Raw genomic sequence first — 23,711 nt, forward strand, 5'->3', positions numbered from 1 at the left:
TCCAGGCAGAGCAGAGGATAGCAGTGCAAACAGCACTCAAAGCCGCAGTCTCACTGTTAAGTGCTTGTAAAGAAAGGTTTTTATTCTTACTGTATTTTTATTTTTACTTAATTTTTTTGTTAATCTATAGAAACTGTTTGAAGGCAAACGAAACAATTGTGGAGTCACTTGATTTTATTTTGCCCTAGTTTTTTTAAAATAATTGCTAACATGATATTTGGAGCTAATTTTTAAACCTCAATATACTTACTCTGATAAAGTAAAGAATACCTTCCTGAGTCTTGTTTCTTCCAAAGCGCTTGACAAGTTGCCCGCTCCAGCTTTTTCTGACAGGCATGTCCTGAGAGTTACTCAGATATTTCCAGTAACAACTTCACACAAACATCTTGCTGAAGTCCCTCAAAGCACATCCTATACTTAAGAGCACTCAGCTGCCCTGCTCCTGAACATAGGAGCAAGGAAACACACCTCCGCTCAAGCTAGCGAAATTCTGAAGACTTTGCAAGCTTTGTTTTGAGATAACCTATTGACTTGTCCTTCAGGACAGACTCTAGAAACAGAAGGAACCACGAGAAGAGCAAAGGTGCCTTTGGAAAGGACAGGCAAGGACTCCTGTCGCCAGGGAGCCTGAAGTCACTTAAGTCACGGGACGCACCTGGGGCAGGCGGACCGAGGGGCTCAGGCTGAGCTGGAGCCCGCGAGGCTAAAGGGAGGGAGATAAAAGGCGGGAGGCGGAGCTGCGGGGCGGAGGGGGGCGGGGGCGCGGCTGGCTGCGGCGGGAGCAGGCGGGCTCGTAGGTTGCGCCGCAGCCCCAGCCCTCCCGGCTCAGCGATCTGTGGTGCCCACGCTGCCCTGCTCCCCTGGTGCTCCGTTCCCGCACCACACCGAGCGGCCGGCCGCGCGGAGACGTCCCGGAGAGTTTGCCCGTGAGCGCCGGCAAGTTTCTTCCTCAGCCCGCTCTCGCGGGAGCGGAACCTGCAAGGCGCCAGGGACAGATGCCGAGGTAACCGCACTGGGGGTAGTGGATGCGAGGTACCCGGGCTCCGTGCGCCTCTGGGCACTGCGGTGGGTGCAGCATTGGGTGGGCGAGACGTGCATGGCACCTTTGTGGCTTCATCACCCCAGGGGCAGAAGGTGGTATCTTGAGGCACTGCAGAGACCACTTCGATCCACTTTGTTGGACGTGCAAAGGGAGAGAAAGAAGACTGCTTCATGCACTCTGGGGTAACTTAGTAGCTACCTGGAATGGATCCTGCTCACCACCCCAGCCCCAGCGCCTCCGGAGAGGTACCATGAACTCCAGGGTTCTGGAGACACACCCTCGTGGGGACTGGACACCCGAGGGAAGAGTGTAGAGTTTCCTAGCACCGGTCTGTCCAGTCCTCTGGCTTGTTTGGTTGGAAGTTGAGCGTCCCTGCCCTGGTGCCTCCTTTGCCCTGGCCCCAAACTCCAGCAACTCGGCAGAGACTGCCAGCCAGGTGGGAAGGAAGTTCCTAGCCCGGGCTGGAGGGTGACTGAGCAGAGGGTTGGAGAGCACCAAGTAAGCCTCAGGTGTGAAGCAGGTGAGGGGGGAAGGGTGCAGTGTTTTCTACACTGCTGTGTGTGTGGTGGGGGGGGGGGGGACTTCCTTTGCACCATTCCCCACCGCTCTTCTGCCAGGTTTGAATATCCTGCCCGCCAGCATGTTTCTCCAGAAGGGCTAAAAAGTAGCTATGTCTGATGCCTGTCAGGGATTATTTCCAACTAAGTTCCCAAGTGTGGAGTCTACAGATGCTGCCCCTCTTCCTCAGATCGTAGTCACGTGGCCCCAAGCTGCCCATGGGCAAATTGTGCTTGAAGCAGTCCGAAGGTTTGGGAAGGAACGGAGGGAAAAGGAATAGAGTATGTTTCTGTAAGCAACCCCACCTCCACCCCAAAGGATTAAGGGGTGCAAACAAAAATATTGTGGGTGTTTAGTAGGAAACTCCCCCTTTGATGGGGTTTTGTTCTTTGGTTTCTGTTTGTTTCTCTGCTTTTCCTATCTAGTAATTAAGGCAGAGTGATTGATTAATCAGTGTCTATTTTTCTTCTTTAGCCCTTAACACTACATTGTTCTAGATCTATGCAATTTTATCTTTACTGGTCCTCTTCCTGCTGGCTTAAAGAACATGGACTTGTAGACTCACACAAAACACAGTGTGACCATATTTAATATTTATCTGTCTTCCTGATTCAATGGCCCTGCCACCTGCCGCTTCCCCAGCGTAATCATAACACCATATGCCTGTCTTCCAAATCGAGGATAAGAAGAATATCATTGTTTTCTATGGTCAAAAGTACCCAACTATCAGATTTTACTGTTGCTTATTAGATAAGGTGCTCCAGTCAAGATGAATCGATTTAAGACAGGACAAATTCCTAATTCTATCCAAAGCTTGAAAATTGTTATTTTCAAACACAATACCTGAACACTTGGACTTGCTTAGTAATTGAGGAAAAATTAAACTATCAAATGGGAAACATTTTGACTGAATACAATCAATAAGAAATGACACCTATCAAACACCTAGAAAAATGAGAAGATTTTTTTTTCTTATTTCCTTTGCTTTTTATCATCTTCATGGGGTGGTAGCCTCCTTCAGAAATGAGTACCTTGCATATGGATTTGGTATTTACTAACTGAACATCATATTGTGTGATAGAGGGGCTTGGTGACAGTCCAAAACGAGTGGTTTAAATCATCCCCAACCATCTGCTCTCTTCCACTCTCTTACAGTGCAATATTTTGTTCTCACGAGTATTCAGGCATGCTTACTCATAGCACACCTCTGCCTGAGCATCCCTGCAAAACTGACACTGGTGTCAAGTTTGACCCAAGCTGTCAGGCTGCTACTTTTCTCCCATAAACCTTTGGTTTCAACCAAGGAAGAAATCAAAAGTCTTGAGTTATCTGGGAAGGGTAGCATAGATTCCAGGAGAATCTAACTCTTTGTACTCCCATCTTTTGCTACTAGAGAGAACCTGGACATTAACGTAGCTACAAGAGCCTTCTGGTGGTATTATTTGCTTCATAGTTACAATGGGCATCATTTGGTGCTCTGAAGACTTACGTGAAACATGTCTTGATCTCTAAGAGTGATTGTGGTTGCCTCCTGGGTGAGCCATTTTCCTGGAGAAAAAAATTACAAAACAGAAAACTAATGTAATATTCTAGGCATTTAACTAAATATGCATAAGGAAAGAGGAATGGCTCACTGAGGTTAAGGAGCTTGCTGCCAAGCTTGATGACCTGAGGTCATATACCAGGACCGACATACAGGAGACAACAGACTCGGTCGAGCCATCTCCTGACCTTCCCCTTGTGCATTCACAACACAACGCATACTTTTCTACTGATGTGATAAAACACGATGACCAAAGCAAATTATAAAAGCAAGGCTATGTTAGCTTATGGTTTAAGAGGGTTAAAGTCCATGATGGTGGAGCAAAGGGGCTGGCAGTAAGAACAACTGAGAGCTCACACCTCAATCCAGAATCAGGAAGCAGAGTGCTTACTGGGAATGGCTCCATTCTTTTGAAACCTCAAAGCCCACCCTGAGCGACACACCTTCTCCAAAAAGTCTACACATCCTGATCCTTCCCAAACAGTTCCCCCAACACACACAGACACATAGACACACACACACACACTTTAGTTAGACTTAAATTATGCATAGCACTTCTCCCACAAATATTATCATGCATGAATAATATAGGTTAGTTTACCAAAGATGGTTTATGGATATAGTAGTTGACATTTTTGTATTTGTTGTAAGTCAGCAAGCCTGAAATTGACAAATGAACCAACAATTTCTGTTTTGTATGTGTTTTCATTTGAGAGAGGTTTGAGGTTTTTAATCCCCCCCCCCCATTTCAATTGCCCATTTGGAGCAATTTTTCTCTAACACAGATAATAGAAAGAGTTTTGTATACATGTACGTCCTCCTTGTGCGAGTGTTTGTGCATGAGCACCTACCCATGTGTAGGCTAGGAAACAATCTTGGAGCTTCTTCCTCCTGAGTTTTCATCTACTGTGTCTTTTGAGATGAAGTCTCTCATTGATTCGGAACTCTCTGTTAGACTGGGCTGATCTGCCAGTGAGCCCCATGTTTGTCTGTTTACACCCTCTGGCTCTGAGATTACAGGGTTGCACCACTGTGGACTACTTTTTGCACAGAATGAAATTTTACTGTAAGTCATCTCATCATCCCCATGTTTATTTATAAGTCATTAGAAAATAAAAATTGCCAAATCAAAGCTGTATGGTGTGTGTGTGTGTGTGTGTGTGTGTATACATGTTCATATACTTCAGATACTTCAGTAGTTGCCCTATCCCTCCAAACCTTTGGGACTATTTATCACCCAAAATTAAGTCCTCAGGATAGACAGAATGTTAGGTATAATGCTTTATGTCACATTTGGGTGCAGTACTCCAAACTGATTTTCATGGCTTTTAGGAAAAAGGTAATAGTGATTTTGTCAGATTGCAAATATTTGATAGCCAAGCAGTAATGAAAACCTGGGACAGGGCTTCTTGTTGCCATAGCACTATGGACTATGCTTATTTGGAAGATCTGAGGGTTTTAGTTTAGAAGGAACACTGCACTGAAGAGAATAAACCCAAACTATAGATAATTCTGAACATAAAGTTGCCCTTAAAATATGGTCTAATTTAAATCTTTGTTTCTAACACAAGAATGTGTTACCTCTTCTTTTTTGGTGTACTAAAAATGAATTATTGAGGAAAACTGTTTTACCATGGATAGTAGGTACTCTGAATTATTCATTGTAATGAGGGGAATACAGGAAAAGATAATCTAAAATCATGGTTACTTAAAAGGTCATTAGTGTTTGTCTTTAGAATATGTTACGTGTTTAGCTTGAAAAAGATTTCAATTGTTATTGTGGGCAAGTTGCCTTTCTAATTTTGTTTTTGTTTAGGTTAATTTTTAAAATGAGCTTACATGCCTCAAACACCAAAACCGGTTTCTAAGGAGGTGGGGTAGGTGGGCACCTTGCCCAGAAACAAGCTGGATGACAGAAATAAGCAAATCTGGAACAATAACTTTCCAGTGAATTATGTATAATTCACAAGATAATCAAGATTGTATTGTATGTCATTTAATGGACACATTAAGTATTGGATATATTCCTGGAAAAACGAGAGGTTATTTTTGTGGTTGTTGGTGTGTATTTGATGTGTGTTTGGTGTGTGGGTGTGTGTGTGTGTGTTATGTTTGTGTGTGCATAAGAGGCCAAAGCTGGCCACTATTGCTCTTTACCTTACTTTCTGAGTTAATTGAATCTGAAGCTCACTGACTGGCTCTGTTACCTGGTCAGTGGTCTCCAGGGACTCACCTTCCTGTCTCACTTCCCAAAGCTGGGATTGTAGGCAGGAACTTCCACTCCCAGTTTTTTACTCCCAGCACTCAATGCTTGAACCCTGCACCTTAGCCACTTAGCCATCTCTCTCGCCCCCAGGTAAGAGTGGTTTAGTCACAATTTGAAAACTTTATTCTCATTTAACATCTAAGTAATAGGTTTGTGTGTTTATGGAAGCTAAATAGAAACAGATTAATTTATAGGCCTTATAAAGTGGAATTTTCTAGTGTTTCCAAAAGCCCACACCTGTGTCTGGTGTTGAGTGACATCCCCAAGCCTCGTGGATGAATTTGCAAAAGCAACAGCAGCAAGAAACCATCTGAATAAGGGATTTTGCACGTTTGATCTCTGTACCTATGTTCCAAATCAAAACTACATTTCGTCAACGGGCTGCTTTCAAGTATCCACTGTTATGTGGACCCAGTTAGATAAAATAGTTGAAGTTCAGCAAGGCTGCCAATTTAACAGATTTCTATTGTGTTTTTCAAAAGCTCTAGGGCAAAATTGGTTGTGGATGAAATAGTTTCTTGAACAAGAAGCTGATTCACACACAGCAGTTGCAGCTAAATGCTTTGTTTATAGTCAGTGTTTAGTTGTATGTAGACTGTAGAGTCACTGACCCTGTGGACTCAAAAGTATCAGGAAACTGCTGTGTCAAAGGTTGGAAATGCCAAAGCTATATGATTGGAAAAGCAGATATGATCATTTTTATTGCAAGAATTCACAGCCAAATTGTGGCTTTTATAGACGTGGAGAGAATGGCAATAGACAAGGATGTAGCCTTCAGAATGGAGGCTATGTCCTCAGAATAAATGTACTTTCTGTTAAATGTGAGGGATACATTTTGAGTTTTATAAGGCATGGCATTATTTTAAAAAAAAAACTAGACTAGAATGAGTATTTTAAAGGAAATATTGTGGTTGGAAATATAAAAATTGAAACCTATAGGATATGTTTTATAATAAATTTATTATGGGAATCAATTTCTCCTGGTCAATGCTGAAGTGTTAGAATGCAAATTATACATTTTTCACAGAGCTGAAAAGACCTCGGAAATAATTTATTCTAATTTAATAGTTAAGGAAATGATGATGGTGGCCCAGAGGGATTGTGGTGAGTGGATGAAGGCCACACTGGTAGTGAGTAGCTGAGGAGAAACTAGACAGCTACCCTGATTCACTCCACTCAGGCACTGTATAGCAAACCACAGAGTTATGGACAGGTGGGACAGGATCACTGGGCTGCAGTAGTTACAAAGTAAAATGGTGCAGAGCTGTGGATGAATGCAGAGGTCTGCTTGGCTGTCTCATGTCAAACCATAAGCAATCAACTGCACTGGAGTTGGTCCTCAGTCCTTAGTCTCAACCTTCTTATAAACACAAATATTTTGTTACTTTATTAGTATTCTGAAATGTAATTTGTACTAATACAGTTAGTGAAAGTATCAATAGTGAAAGTGAAAAGAAATCAAAGACAACAGTGGTCTGTGATTTGCACTTCTCCTTGTGGCTTAGGGATGAGTTTGCTCAGACACAGAGTGGAGCCAGAACCATGTGCATGCATGTACACTGTTGTAGATGCACACATAACAAATTTGAATTTAAGACAAATAACAATATTAGAAGAAATGGAGTGTAGGAAAACCAGGAAGATGAGACAATGAGGGTAGACTGAAATAAAGGTAGATTAACCACATCACAGTTACCTGTATGGAGCAGGAAGAAGGAAATAGTTTTTATTATTACATAGGGAACATTTGCCAAGTCAAATACAGACAGTTGGGGCAGAAAAATTCTGGAGGTGTTTTGCAAAGAAGAAAGTGAGCTCTCTTAACCCATTGTCTCCAAAATTCTGACTGCTCCATAGAGCATTTTACTGTGTTACTCGACTTCAAGGGCTCCACCACTACCTCCATGGCGCTGGTGACAAATGAGACTTCGCTGCAGTGGAAACGGTTTAGTAACAGCTTTCGTTCTGTTATTCCATTTTATTTCTATTACATTGTACTGTGTGTGCTCCAGAGTGAGGAGACAGAGCACCAGAATGGCTACGAACCCCTGCAACCCTACTGGAAGTTACTAGGCTTTGGTTGAAACTCTTAACAAATTTGTAAGTATGATGGCCACCATTCTATAATTTGATACTTAGAAGTCCAGTTTGGAGAAACAGTGAAATTGTATGAAATATTTGTGGCATTTTATTCTGTGGGCCCCCATGACCTCCTACTGAAAGGCAGAAGCCACTGCCTGACTGACTTGCACTGTAACTCCTTCCTAAGATTACCCCAAGAGGTGATACTGGCCCTGCCGTAGAGCTAACAAACAGGGGCTTCCTGTAGGCTGAGGTATTTCCCGTGATGCCCCTGTCTGTTCACATTTCCTTTGACCAACCTACTGGTGTCCTGTCCTCAGTGTCCCAGAGCCATGGACTCCATTGTCCTCTGACACAGGCGTGTGTTCTGCTTTACTTCTGTTGTTTGTCACATTTGTAAAAGGTCTCTGGCACTTACTTCTCTTAGGAATCTATTTATATATATTTAACTTTGAGTGGTGACTAGTGTATAAGTGGATTAAAATATTAATTCTCTTAATCATTAGCTTTGCTTAAATGCATGTCTCTACAAAGCATTTAAGGTTTCCATATATATTAAATATATATTTAATATGAACTATATGTATATAAATTTATACACATGTATTTTGTGTATGTGTGTTTATATTATATTTGTATATATGTAGATATAATTTTAGACAGTAGAAACAGGAAAAGAAATGTTATTAAAGTTGAATTTTTTAATGTTCTTGAAATATGCTTATGCAAACAAGAAATTGCACTAGTCCAATAATAGAAGTCACACATAATATATAATGCTTTGAAGAATGCTTATAGCAGAGGCCAAAATCTACTGCCAACTGAAGTAAACTATTGAATTAGACTTTAGTTATACTGCTTAGAATAAATTTGTCCTTGCTAGAATATAGGAGTTGAGAGATCATAGAATTTCATTGTCTGCCTTAGATATTTAATCTTTGCAATGTTTACAACCTGAAAGCATACCAACTTATCGTATCGTGGCAAAAATGTAGTATTTACAACGAGGTGAGATAGTTTTGAAGTGTTTGTGTGTGTGTGTGTGTGCAGATATACATGTAATACAGAGTTTTGTAAGATCACAGATAGAAGCAAAGAATACATTTTCTCTATGGACATATGTGCCTACTTGTGAGAATGAGAACTTAATATGGAATTTCAGTATTAGAGGTAAGCAAGCAACTTTAATTAAATGACCACACTATGAGATATTTGTTTCCATAGATATTTCCCAATATGATGTGTCTTTTAGAACATGTGTATCACACTCTTTAAGGCAGAGGCACTTTGATGGTGTGTCTTTTTGTGTCTGTGGGTAACCAGTTACTCTGACAGAGCCCTAGATTCTCTGTACTGAATGCCATGGTCCCACATCTTTTCCTGTAAAAGAGCTGCAAGGATGGTAAAGGACAGTTTGCCCTGTGACTGTTTTGCTGTGTTTAGTTCATTGGTACTGGAAGCCTGATTCATGGTCAATTGAATGGCCCAAATTCAACCTCTGAGCCCTGACATTGCTCTAATTTTGTTACAGTTTCTAATGTGGGTGCAGCAGTGCGGGGAGTTGAAGAAAGGTGAGCTTGCGTTGTGGGATTGCGGGGAGCTAAGTGGAAGAGGCCCTTCTATTATTCCATGAAGAACTATAGAGGCAGTGAAATTTATCGGAGTATCTTCTATTTCTTGTTTTGTTCCTTTATTCATGGAAAGAATAAAGGCAAAGATTATGAAAGTCAGTACTTCCTCTCCTCTCCTCTCCTCTCCTCTCCTCTTCTCTCCTCTTAATTTTATGATTCAAGAGAACAATCTCGGTCGGGCGATGGTGGCGCATGCCTTTAATCCCAGCACTCGGGAGGCAGAAGCAGGTGGATCTCTGTGAGTTTGAGACCAGCCTGGTCTACAGAGCTAGTTCCAGGACAGGCTCCTAAGCCACAGAGAAACTCTGTCTCAAAAAAAAAAAAAAAAAGAACAATCTTTGTCAAAATTGAAAATGTTTTTGCACCCTGATAAACCTCTGCACTGATACGATAATCCAAATCAGACCAAATAAAACAAAATTAGAAAAAGCCCCGATTTAATGGATACCAATGCACCCAGGTGGATCTCTAGCCCCTCCCCCAGAGAGGAGACAGGGAAGGAATACCCAGAAAACCATATGTTTGTTCTCTGGAATACTGTTTAAATACCCTGTGGGAGTGGTTGTGAGCATCTCTGGGGGAAAAATATGGACTGACACAATCCCAGGAGAGGGACCTTAGGATGGAACTTCCACCTGAACATTCCAGACTCTTTGAATATATGGATGCCAAGGGCTGGACTGTGGTCTTTTTCTTTCTTTCTTTCTTTCTTTCTTTCTTTCTTTCTTTCTTTCTTTCTTTCTTTCTTTCTTTCTTTCTTAAATATTTCTGTCTCTTCCCCACCTCCGCCTCCCCTTTCCCTCCCCCTCCCCCAATCCATTCCCCCTCCCTCGTCAGCCCAAAGAGCAATCAGGGATCTCCGTCCCGTGGGAAGTCCAAGGAAAACCCTCCTCCGTCGAGGTCTCGTAAGGTGAGCATCCAAACATCCTAGGCTCCCACAAAGCCACTACATGCAGTAGGATCAAAAACCCATTGCCATTGTTCTTGATGTCTCAGTAGTCCTCATTGTCCGCTATGTTCAGTGAGACCGGTTTTAACCCAGGCTTTTTCAGACCCAGGTCAGCTGGCCTTGGTGAGTTCCCGATAGAGCATCTCCATTGTCTCAGTGTGTGGGTGCACCCCTCGCGGTCCTGAGTTCCTTGCTCATGTTCGCTCTCCTTCTGCTCCTGATTTGGACCTTGAGATTTCAGTCCGGTGCTCCAATGTGGGTCTCTGTCTCTGTCTCCTTTCATCGCCTGATGAAGGTTAATATTCAGGAGGATGCCTATATGTTTTTCTTTGGGTTCTCCTTCTTCTTTAGCTTCTCTAAGAACCCGAATTGTAGGCTCAATGTCCTTTATTTATGGCTAGAAACCAAATATGAGTGAGAACATCCCATGTTCCTCTTTTTGGGTCTGGCTTACCTCACTCAGGATAGTGTTTTCTATTTCCATCCATTTGCCTGCAAACTTCAAGAAGTCCTTGTTTTTTACTGCTGAGTAGTACTCTAATATGTATATATTCCATACTTTCTTCATCCATTCTTCAATTGAGGGGCATCTAGGTTGTTTCCAGGTTCTGGCTATTACAAACAATGCTGCTATGAACATAGTAGAGCATATATTTTTGTTGCATGATAAGGCCTCTCTTGGGTATATTCCCAAGAGTGGTATTGCTGGGTCCATGGGTAGGTTGATCCCAAATTTTCTGAGAAACCGCCACACTGCTTTCCAGAGTGGTTGTACAAGTTTGCATTCCCACCAGCAATGGATAAGTGTACCCCTTTCTCCACAACCTCTCCAGCATAGGCTATCATTGGTGTTTTTGATTTTAGCCATTCTGACAGGTGTAAGATGGTATCTTAAAGTTGTCTTGATTTGCATTTCCCTGATCGCTAAGGAAGTTGAGCATGACCTTAGGTGTCTTTTGGCCATTTGAACTTCTTCTGTTGAGAGATCTCTGTTCAGCTCAGTGCCCCATTTTATAATTGGGTTGATTAGCCTTTTACAGTCTAGTTTCTTAAGTTCTTTATATATTTTGGAGATCAGACCTTTGTCAGTTGCGGGGTTGGTGAAGATCTTCTCCCAGTCAGTGGGTTGCCTTTCTGTCTTAGCGACAGTGTCCTTTGCTTTACAGAAGCTTCTCAGTCTCATGAGGTCCCATTTATTCAATGAGGCCCTTACTGTCTGTGCTGCTGATGTTATACGTAGGAAGCGGTCTCCTGTGCCCACTTGTTGTAGTGTAGTTCCCACTTTCTCTCCTATCAGGTTCAGTGTGTTCAGACTGATATTGAGGTCTTTAATCCACTTGGACTTGAGTTTTGTGCATGGTGACAGACATGGATCTATTTTCATTTTTGTACAGATTGAAATCCAGTTTTGCCAGCACAATTTGTTGAAGATGCTCTCTTTTTTCCATTGTATAGTTTTAGCTCCTTTATCGAAAATCAGTTGCTCATAGGTTTGTGGATTAAAGTCAGGGTCTTCTATACGGTTCCATTGGTCGACTTCTCTGTTTTTATGCCAATACCAAGCTGTTTTTAATACTGTAGCTCTGTAATAGAGTTTGAAGTCAGGGATGGTAATGCCTCCAGACGTTCCTTTATTGTATAAGATTGTTTTGGCTATCCTGGGTTTTTTATTTTTCCATATAAAGTTGATTATTGTCTTCTCCAGATCTGTGAAGAATTTTGATGGGATTTTGATGGGGATTGCATTGAATCTATATATTGCTTTTGGAAGAATTGCCATTTTTACTATGTTGATCCTCCCAATCCAAGAGCAAGGGAGATCCTTCCATTTTCTGGTGTCTTCTTCTATTTCGTTCTTCAAAGTCTTAAAGTTCTTGTCATATAGATCTTTCACTTCCTTGGTCAGGGTTACCCCAAGATATTTTATGCTCTTTGTGGCTATCATGAAAGGTGATGCTTCTCTGATTTCCCTCTCTGTTTCCTTATCCTTACTGTATAGGAAGGCAACTGATTTTTTCGAGTTGATCTTGTATCCTGCCACATTACTGAAGGTGTTTATCAGCTGTAGGAGTTCTTTGGTAGAGTTTTTGGGGTCGCTTATGTATACTATCATATCATCTGCAAATAACGAAAGCTTAACTTCTTCCTTTCCAATACGAATCCCTTTGATCCCCTTATGTTGTCTTATTGCTATTGCTAGAACTTCAAGCACTATATTGAAGAGGTATGGAGAGAGTGGACATCCTTGTCTTGTTCCTGATTTTAGTGGGATGGCTTTGAGTTTTTCTCCGTTTAATTTAATGTTAGCTGTCGGTTTGCTGTAAATAGCTTTTATTATATTTAGGTATGACCCTTGTATCCCTAGTCTCTCCAATACCTTTATCATAAAGGGGTGTTGGATTTTGTCGAATGCTTTTTCAGCATCTAATGAAATGATCATATGGTTTTTTTCTTTCATTTTATTTATATGGTGGATTACATTGATAGATTTGCGTATGTTGAACCAGCCCTGCATCTCTGGGATGAAGCCTACTTGATCATAATGGATAATTTTTCTAATGTGTTCTTGAATTCGGTTTGCCAGTATTTTATTAAGAATTTTTGCGTCGATATTCATGAGTGAGATAGGCCTGTAGTTCTCTTTCTTGGTTGGGTCTTTGTGTGGTTTTGGTATCAGGGTAACTGTAGCTTCATAAAAGGAATTTGGCAATGACTTTTCTGTTTCTATACTGTGAAATACATTAAGGAGAATAGGTATTAGCTCTTCTTGGAAGTTCTGGTAGAATTCTGCATTGAAACCATCTGGTCCTGGGCTTTTTTTAGAGGGCAGATTTTTGATAACTGCTTCAAGTTCTTCGCGACTAACAGGTCTATTTAGATCTTTCACCTGGTCTTGGTTTAGCTTTGGTATATGGTACTTATCTAAAAAGATGTCCATTTCTTTTGTATTTTCCAGTTTTGTGGCATACAGGCTCCTGTAGTAAGATCTAATGATTCTCTGAATTTCCTCTGTGTCTGTGGTTATGTCCCCCTTTTCATTTCTGATCTTATTTATTTGCGTGTTCTCCCTCTGTTGTTTAATTAGTTTGGATAGGGGTTTGTCTATCTTGTTGATTTTCTCCAAGAACCAACTTTTTGTTTCATTGATTCTTTGGACTGTTTTCTGTGTTTCTATTTTGTTGATTTCTGCCCTCAGTTTGATTATTTCCAGTCTTCTACTCCTTCTGGGCACATCTGCTTCTTTTTTTTCTAAAGCTTTCAGGTGTGCTGTTAAGTCCCCAATGTATGCTTTCTCCGTTTTCTTTAAGTGGGCACTTAGTGCTATGAACTTTCCTCTTAGCACTGCTTTCATCGTGTCCCATAGGTTTGAGTATGTTGTCTCTTTATTTTCATTAAATTCAAGGAAGACTTTAATTTCCTTTGGAGTGTGGTCTTAACCCAACCATTCCAGACTTTTTGGGTAGATGAATGCCAGCAACTGGGGTGACACTTCCAACCAAACAAGAATGAGCAGACCCAAGGCAACCTGCCACTCCATCCACATGAGCTCTGTTTACTGTGGACATGTGGTGTCACTCTTAGCTGAATTCTGCAAAACATAAATTAAGAAAAGGAAAAGGCCTGCCTGCATGGTGAGGACATCTCAGAATCTTCTGCTGATGTTAGTGAAATGAAACAACACTGTTCATCCAAGAATGTGATATTTACTTTTCCAATAGTTTTACAGGAATTCCGTAAGTCCACTTAGCCCAGGACTCATTTCTGTCATTTTTCTTTCTTCATTTTGACTCCACGAGGAATTAAAGTGGTGTCAGCTTATTTTAAGTAAACATCATCTATGAATTCTTAGAAAAAATGATCTTCATACCTTAAAAGTTAAGTTCAAAATAGAAATAAAGAGAGTGAATTTTAGAAACATTTCTAAATAAATTTAGGTTTGGGTTACCCTACAGAATTCTTTAAATAGGAACTCAAAATGTAGGCAATTTATTTATTTCTGCAAAGATGAACTTATTGAGTACTAAAATTAAAAGGTAGGGTCTAGGAAGATGGCTCAGAAATTAAAAGCTTATTTAGAGGACCTGGGTTTGATTTCTAGTACCCATATGGCGCCAGACACAAATCTGGAATGCAGAAACACATGTAGGCAAAACACTCCTAAAATAAAATAAAAAATAATAAAACCTACCTGTTCGTGCTGTTTTTGGACTGAAAGCGCACCACCTATATCCTATTATGTTGTTCCTTATGCCGTATGCACTTTCTTTCCAGCTAGAAGCTTTACTTGTCGGGGATTGTTGTTCTGAGACCAGCTCTGCAAGGCTGGAGTCAGTTGAACAAACTGCTGGGGTTTCCCCTGCTCCGTGAATCTGGAGCTCAAGATGCACAATTATTAAATAGTTAAGTAGCCATCTGTACTTACATTATACTGTATAACTTGAGCCTACAAATATATCACTTGATGAAAGTCTGGCAGAGTTAATTTTTGACATTGATTATTGGAAAATTACAGCAACATTCAACGAAGAAATGAGCTTGGACATCAATTAGCTCCTGAGGATCAAAGATCATCAATTTAGAAATGCAGAAATTGGGCTCTTTTTGAGGTTCCCCACACATAGATATTAAGTACTGTTCAATAAGAATTTCTTGAATTATCAGTGTATATTTAATATATAATACTCTGGAAACCAAAGGCAAGGCTCAGAACACCACTATAAGTTTCCCACATCAAACATGGAACATCTTCCCTCCTGTCCTCTGCATAAACCTCCAAAATTCCAAGTCAGGGTTCCAGCCTTGACAGTTCCCCCCAGTCACCATCAAGTTCATTGTGTCTTGAGAATTGCTCCCTAAGTCACTACTAGCATGCCTCTGTCACCACTGAAGTATAAGTTGTAACTCTTGTCAGTCTCATAGGCTTCAGTACCTTAGGCAAGGTTTCAGAAATGGATTAGCATTGCCCCACCTCTAACACAGGAAGATAAACCTCTCCCCATTGCAAAGTTAGTCATCACTCCTTTGATTGCACACATCTCTTGCATAGATCACCATTATTTTATCCATGGCAAGGACCAAAACTGTGCACCCGATTTCTTAAAGCCCAGCAAGTCCCATCTCTCCTGAAGTTCCATCTCTTCCCCAGTCACCCTGTTCCCTCAGCCCCAGCTGTCCGACTGGCTTCCACTTGTTCCAACTCACCAGGCTCTTTATCATGCCCATACAATCTAAGCGCCTGATTCATTATTAGTTGATGTTTTCAATATAGCAACTCACATATCAGTCCCTCAAGTGAGTCTCAAATCCCTCATCAGGTACATTTATATGCAACACACAAATACATATATTTGTATGCATAAATATGCAATAGTAATGTATCCATATCCTCCAGTATCCCTTCATTAGAGTGACTTATTGGTCACTAAGGTATGGACTCATCTAATTTGATGGTTGTTGTATTCCTAGAAAACTAATACAGTAGAGTGCTTGCCTCAGAATTGGGTGAAGTAAATATTTACAGAATAAATGCTGACTTAACATTTATTTATTTATTTATTTATTTATTTATTTATTTATTTATATAATAAGAAGTGGCCATTCTTGCACATATGCTATATGCCTGAGCCAGCCAGTGTTCTGTTGCTGTGAAGAGACATCATGACCACAGCAACTCTTCTAAAGGAAAGCATTTAACTGGGGCTGGCTTACAGTTTCAGAGTTCTAGTAACACTCACGGTAGGGAGCATGGTGGTCCTCAGGCAGACATGGTAGCTGAGACTTCTACCTCCAGCTCTGAAGGCAGCAGGAAGAGAGAGACACTGGGACTGGCTTGGTCTTTGGAAACCCCAAAGCCTACCCCCAGTGACATACTTCCCCCGACAAGACCACACCTACTCCCACAAAGCCACACTCCTAATCCCTCTCAGGTAGTGCAACTCACTGACGCATTCAAATATATGAGCCTATGGGGCTTTCTGCACACACACACCTCCTTCATCATCGAGTAAAGAGATAGACAAACGCTTGTGGTCTAAGAGGCCTCGCTCATTTCCTTTATAACCTTCCCAAACTGCGCATTCCTGTCTTCTTTCTCTCTTCACTCTCAGTGTGTTGGGAGTCACTTGAGAAAGAAATTGCTCAAAACTGATGAGAGCACATCAAAGGGACATAAGAGCAATAATGACCTCTCACCAGGTAAATCTAGGATCTTCTGAGCATGAGAAGTAGCAATGTGTATAAAGAATTAGAGAACATTACTGAAAAAAAAAAATCCAGGATCCCATGAGCCTGCAGTGTGCTTGTGCAGATTGGGGGAAGGCAGAGTGAGCAGTCTCTACTTTACTGAGTCATCAAACCCATCATTAAATGCCGAGTCCTGTAACTGCTACTGTAAGGATATTAACAAGTATCCCTTTGCTGGGGATATGTTTCCTGGACAGAAGATCCCGACTATCTCAGACAGCTCCTCAACTGACATCTTGACACAGAGAAAGCTCCTTCAGACAAGCATCAGCTTAACCATGTGCTCAAACTCGTTCTCTCCAGCGGAGAAACAAGCTCCCTTCCTCAGAGTACTGTCCAAACACAAGAGTTAGCCAGGATCCAACTATCACAAATACTCGGACAAACTCAAATTGATAGAAATTTGTCAGTACAACCTAGTACTTAAAAAAATGTGAGTGCCATTTTTCAAAAACAAGAAGCCTGAAGGAGACTACAGAACTAAAGGGGACCTGGTGACTATCTGTATGCTGTCCTTCTTGATTAGACTCTGGGTATGAGAAAAGTTTTAATGAAGAATGTTGGGATAATTGTGGGACATGAACTTGAGCTGTAGGACCTATAACAGTATTGTATCTATTATTAAATTTTTGAGTGACAACTATTATGGGACTTTATAGGAGAATATATCTTTGAGAGGCATTCCAATACTGGACATAATTGGAGGTGAAATCATTTGGTCACTTCCTCTTGCTTTAAAGTGAAAAACAAATGTGGGGAAAGGAAATAACTTAATATGGCAAAATGTTAGCAACCATTGAATCTAGGTGAGATTTACATAGTCTTCTTCATATTATGGCTACATTCATGATTTAAACACCTGTCAAAAAAAAAAAAAAAACAAGGGAGATACTCCACAGTCTCAACCAACTTTGCAAATAAGATTGTTTTTCCATAGCGCAGTAAGCTATTGTGTACAAAAGTGGTTTAGTCATTTAGTAACATTCCTGAAAGTATCTGATATATTCGTTCAACATAAGAGATAAAAGGTCTTTTACTACTTGGAGGCCAGTGAGACATTGTCTCAAAAAAAAAATTTAAAAGAATATCAGGAAAAAGTGGTCCCTTAAAATAATATGCTTTAGGCAATGCTTTAGCCAATATAGGAGAGCATGCCTGGTGACAGTATCAAAAGGTATAATATTTCCCATATTCCAGTATACTTGAGGACATTTTAGCATGAGAAATACTCACTGGAATGAGGCTTTGATGGGAATATGGATTTCTTGTTCTTCTTCTTACATCTCCTTCCTAAACATGGGTGCTTATGTGTAGAACAAAGTAGACCGCAGTATGAACACCATTCACCTTTGGCCAGGGCTCTATGGTACTAAAGATCCAGAGAGGTTCACATGGCACATTGTTAAAAGCTGGCAAAGGTGTTAATGTTTAGATATCAGAAAAGATACTAAACCAATAACATTAGTTCATCAAAGCACTCAAACCAGAAAGGTCAGTGGGGGGTGCCTGCTGCTTTGCCAGATAACCTGAGTTCAGGACAATAGCCAGAAAATGGAGAAGTTGAACTGATTCCTAAAAGGTTTCCTCTGACTTCTACATGCATGCTATAGCACATGCTCCCTCATACATACACATACATGCCACACACAAAATAAATAAAATATAATAATTATAAAGATCAACTCTCCATTCACTCGACAAAAACTTGAAAACCTGTTCAACATCAAACTAATACATATATGTTCCTTTATGTATGTGTGTATACATATAAACATAAGTAAGTTAATTTCAAATTACATATATACATATGTGTACATATATGCATATATAAAAGAAGTAATTACTTTAATTAATTTACTTCTTGAGGAAAATGTCAATTTTAAAATAATTATGTAAACACTTCCTCCTACTGTTGAAGTTTATACTATAGTCCTGGACTGGACTCTCTAGGAATAATCCCTGGTGCTAATGTATTTTTTAGGATTCCTTCAGATGGCATCTTCATATAATCAGAAAAAATGGAGTGATCCTCTATGAATGAAAACACTTATCATCTACTGTATGTCATGGTACACAACTTACATCTTAGTATGCAAAATAGTAAACCAATTATAAGACTATTGATAGCTATTTTGTGCCAGATTTTATAGCATAATTCATAAAGTATGCTATACTACATTACTATAATAGTAGCAAAGAGAAAAGGTTTCTGAGAGATGTGTGAGAACTGTTCTCTTGATATGCATAACACATACATACTGTTTTAAATTTCACTATAGTAAGATCTTCATACTAAAAATTTATAGCTGATCTTCAGGCTTAATGATCTCAAATATCAGTGATCAGTCTAATGTTGCTATTGTTCTGATAAGGGGAAAAGAGCAACAAATTATTATAAGGTGGAACCTGTTTTTATGGAGTCTTGATCTTCAAACAAAAGTAATGGTAGCTTTGTTCTCCTGCCCCCTTTTCTCCTCCCTCCACTTGTATTTATATCTGTAGTAAAATAAATGATACCCTTAGTGCTATTGAGAGAATTCTAAGACTTAAGAGAACTGGATGAAATTGAATTTAGTGGCCTTATTAAACTGTTAATATTTTATTTCATTTTTCTAAAGTTTCAAGACCATGAATAAGTTAAAAGCTGTATGAATTTATAGTTATAGGAAGGCAGACTTCCATATAGAATTTGCTATTAAAAGAAAACTGCTCTGCAAACAACTTGTGTAGGTAATTATTAGCTAGAAGCTATTTGTACTCTAAATTATTGCATATACACATATGATAATAAGACTTTGCACAAATGGAAACTTTTGATAATAAATCCATGTAAATGATCATGCCTGAGGAAATAATTCTAGATGGTATAAATGTATTTGAATTGCCTGCAACCAGAATGCAGACTTCTAGACCAAGTATGTGACTATATTTCATTCATGATGTCTAATAGGTCATTGTACCTAAAGTCTCCGAAAGGATGAATAAAACAAGCAGTGGAGAATGTACTTTGCTGCTTGTACACATAGTAAAGTGTGCGGCCACAGGAGAATTTGCAAAGTAGCACTGTGAATCTTTTACCAACAGTAAGCTACACTACACTCAAAATCACAGTTATTGTAAGTAAATATAAACCTTTGATCTTGACCTTGGAACTACTCTTATCATTATATATGGAAATTACTACCAATTGGATTTTGTTTTTGTGGTGTGTTCACCGCTTAAAACAAGCACCCACAGTGAAATGAATTCTAGAGCATCTACACTCCATGAGCCCTAAACCCCCATGACACGGCATGGGACTATACATGGCTCCCACCGCAGATCAGCTGCATTGCATATTAAACAAGTAAATTAAAGAGATAGGGTCCACCCACTCCCTGTCTTCACTTTAGATTTTGGTTATATTTGTGCTATGTCAATCTCATATTTTCCCATTCAATTAGAACCAGAGCTCACGTGGGAGCATTTCACTGCTGTTTTCCATGCTTAATTCTTTTAGTTGGTTTTCTAGGTTCCATGGTCAGGGAGTTTATTCTGGGGTGACATACCACACATTCTACTTCCTCAATGTTTTTTGGGCTTATCCTTCTTTCCCTTCTGCCCTCGCACAGCCTGGCCCCTGTGTCTCTACTCCACATGCCATTTTCTGATTACTTTTCACTCTTAAAGCAAGGACAGTGAACGAAGGAGATGGGGCCCTGTCTGCCTGCAGCTCCAGTACTGGTCTCCTTTAAAGCACCTTCACAAGCTTACGCCCCTGACTCCTGTTAGGACATTCAAAAACCTGCAACTATGTTGTGATTTAGAGGCTATTCCTTTTATTATTTCCCTTCACAGCACCCTCAACAGGGAGACCATCCTAATAGCCAATAAAAATGGTTGCTATGGATGTTATTTTCCTCAACCACACAGCCCCAGTTATGCTGAGTTTCAACAGGAAAACATATAGTTTTCCACCATGCACTTTTGTCTAAGCTCGCATTGATCCAATCTCAATGGACAGCCCTTTGGAACTACAATATGAATTTTATAGAACTCCATGTCCCAAGGCAGACATATGTCTGGTAAGGAGCCACCCAGATGTCCTTTCCATTGCATTAATAAACTTTCTCCTTGTTGCACAGTCTAAAGGTAAATTCTTTCACTGCCCACCAGTCCCTTGCCCTACCACACAGATAGTCCCCAGGAGAGCACCCAGAGAATAGATATCTCAATTCCCTTTTCTTGTTTCTGTTAAAAAATAATTCATGTTCAACTAAAGGCTCAATAATTCATCTGTCAGTTATTACCCTTATGTTGTTTTTATCTGGATTTTAGAGAATTTAGCAGGCATGTTTTATGACCACTTGTTTATGGATTGAGCTTTCCTTGCTTAATTGAAAATCTTGTTATTTTTCTCACTCTTTTCCACATTTAATAGTTTCATCATGTGTCATAAGATCTTTGCTTCACCTTAAACTCATGTCTCAGAGCTCTAGTCGCTATTTTTGACATCAAATATTTTATTTAATACCCAAGTAAAATGATATAAAGGCAATTTAAGGAATAATAACAAGAAATGAATGCATATATACCCATGGTCAAGCTAAAGTGTCCTGTTTTTGTCAGGAGATTTTACTGTATCAGCTTGGTATCTTAGGTGCTTACTGTAAATACAGTTAAGATCCCTTCTCACTCCACTCATTGATAATCAGTGGAGAACTTCTGCTTCAGGGAGTAACTCTGGCATCCAGCTTGCTCCAGCTCCTCAGTTCCACCGTCCTTTTGTTTCTGTACTGTTTCATCTGTAGATAATAGAGTGTGTGGAGAATTGTGAAGGATGTTTTAGATGCTGGATAGTGAGAAACATGACTGCTTCTGTCCAGATTGGATTGTATAGTAAGAGGGACCAAAACAAAAAGCCTGGCAGTGAGTTCAGGAATCAGAGCAAAGAGAACACGGGCCTGGTCCCTCAGCACCTTCTGTGTGCTCCGCGCATTTGCTCACTCAAAGAACTGGCCCACTTCAGGAATCACATCTCAACAGTCTCCTTTCCCTTCTTTCCATACCTCAAGTGCAGTCCTTCAGTGTTCCTCTGACTTACAGTCTTATAGAAACAGATGTATGTTAGAAATGTGGGACTTAGTTTTGCCATTTGAAAAGAACGTGTTTGTGTGAAAAATATGCTTGTTTTCATTGCATAAAGTTTTTGACACTACTACTCAATTTTATACTCTTTCTAATTGTGACTGGAAATTCTTTGAGCTATGGAAAGGCTTGCATTCAAAAGTATGCCAATCCAACGATGAATTCATCTATATCTTCTTGTAACTTATTTCTTATATTTTTAAAACTGCTATAGTTGCAAACATATATATGTTTCTAGCGAATTTTACTCTGTGTTAAAATATACACTCTATCCTTATATTGCATTTAATCTTAACACTTGTTTAGTCTGACCTTTGGCAGCCGTTCCAGCTTTCAGTTGATTTACATTTATTTGGCTAATCTTGGTACATTTTCTATTTGTTTACTTCCAATTTCATCTTCATGTTCTAAATCTGAAAAGATAACTTTGATAGCTTTAAAAATCTAGGGCGGTGGTGGTGCACACCTTTAATCCCAGCACTCGGGAGGCAGAGGCAGGCGGATCTCTGTGAGTTCGAGGCCAGCCTGGTCCACAAGAGCTAGTTCCAGGACAGGCTTCAAAGCAATATAGAAACCATGTCTTGAAAAAAAAAATCTAGAGGAATATTTATTATATTTTGATATCTTACACTTATGATTAATCTAGGGTTTTACTTTCCCATATTGTATATTTGTGTACAGAAAAGCATGCATGTTTGCATGTGTGCAGCTCCTATGAGTGCAGGTATGGGGGCAGGTATGTGTACATGTGTGTGTAGGCTAGAGTTCAGTCTTGGGTGTCATTCCTCAGGTGCTATCCTTCTTTTTATTGAGACAATATCTCTCACTGGTTTAGAACTCCCAAGAAGGCAGAGATGTCTGAATTCCTCAGATGCCTCTGTCCTTACCTTTTCTGATTTGGGATTACAAGGGTTCACCATTGCCAGACATGGGGGCTCACACCTTTAATCCCTAGACAATAGAGGCAGGATGGTCTCTGTGGGTTAGAGGCCAGCCTGATCTACATAAGTTCCAGGAAAACCACAGTTATGTAGTAAGAACATGTCTTAACAAAATGAAATGGTCACATCATATACATACATACATACACACACACATATATACATGCATGTATAATTCATCCATACATCCATCCATACACATACATACGTACATTTATATATACATATATGTGTTGGGTGAGTGTGTTCTCAAAGATTGAACTCAACCCCTAGACTATGCCTTTGTTCCAACAAATTAGACACTTGTTATTTTAATCAGTAAATAATTTTGATTAATCTATGTGTCATTTTCTTTGCTTATTCATTTTTTTCATTCTAAATCCTTAGAGATAACTCTGCCAGGATTTAAGGTAGAGAGACCAGTTATTATGTTCTTTATTTTGCAGCTGTGATATATATATATATATATATATATATATATATATTTCTTTTTTTAAACTTTCCCCCTGCGAAGTTAGAAATGTCTTGCTTTAACAGTTTCTTAAGATTCTAAGTCTCTATCATTGACTCAAGAGAACTCTTTATCATTAACTAAATATTCTATCTAGGTGTCCAGGAAAAATAGCACATGGCCAGTTTTAGTCTCAGCAACCTCTCTGATCTCTTGTCTTTTCCATTTTGAAAGACATATCCTCTAAGCCTGCCAATAGCCATCCTTTCATTTTGGGTTGGCCTAGTTTCATTTCTCTCGCTGTGATAAAACACCCTTGCGAAAAGCAGCCTAGGGGAGAACGTGTTTATTTTAGCTCACGGTTCCAGGTCACAGTCCATCCCTGTGGGGAAGCCAAGGAGGCAGGAACGTCAAACAGCTGCCACATCACATCCGCAGTCAAGAGCAGAGAGAAGTGAACACACACTTGCTTACTACTCAGCTTTCTTCTCAACCCTTAACAGCCCAGGACTGAGTGTCAGGGAACAGTGTTGCCCATAGTGGGCTAGCTCTTCTTGCCCCAACTCAACACCGAAAACTATGACTTCCTTGTCTGACAAGTTTGATCAAGTTGGCAGTTCACACTAACCATCATAGCATCCACAACTATTTCTGGCCTCTCTCCACTCCCCACCTCTGGATCAATTCTTTTCTGCATCCTATTTCTTCTGCTGCTCTTAGCCCTTTTGCACCTTGAGGCAGTTGTGTAGATTATGGGGAGGCATTTTTTTTTTGAAAATTTGTCTGACAATAATTACTTTGTGTATACTCTTGACTGAGAGTTTGATAACATGTGCTAACATTTAATATGTCGTGATGTGCATTTTTTGTTGGGAATT

The 23,711-nt window shown here is 40.0% G+C and overlaps 1 protein-coding gene across 1 annotated transcript in view; it reads left to right on the forward strand.

Annotated features, from left to right (window-relative positions):
* The first annotated feature begins 806 nt into the window (after nucleotides 1-806).
* The window catches only part of Chst9 (carbohydrate sulfotransferase 9), a 260,604-nt gene continuing 237,699 nt past the window's right edge, over nucleotides 807-23,711 (forward strand). The window contains exon 1 of the mRNA XM_050160690.1: nucleotides 807-1,003. The gene's annotated coding sequence lies outside the window, so the exon portion shown is untranslated. The remainder of the gene's footprint in view (nucleotides 1,004-23,711) is intronic.

This window comes from Alexandromys fortis, unplaced genomic scaffold, assembly GCF_014885135.2.
Source record: "Alexandromys fortis isolate MF-2015 unplaced genomic scaffold, M_Fortis_MF-2015_v1.1 scaffold_104, whole genome shotgun sequence".
Classification (NCBI taxonomy): domain Eukaryota; kingdom Metazoa; phylum Chordata; class Mammalia; order Rodentia; family Cricetidae; genus Alexandromys; species Alexandromys fortis.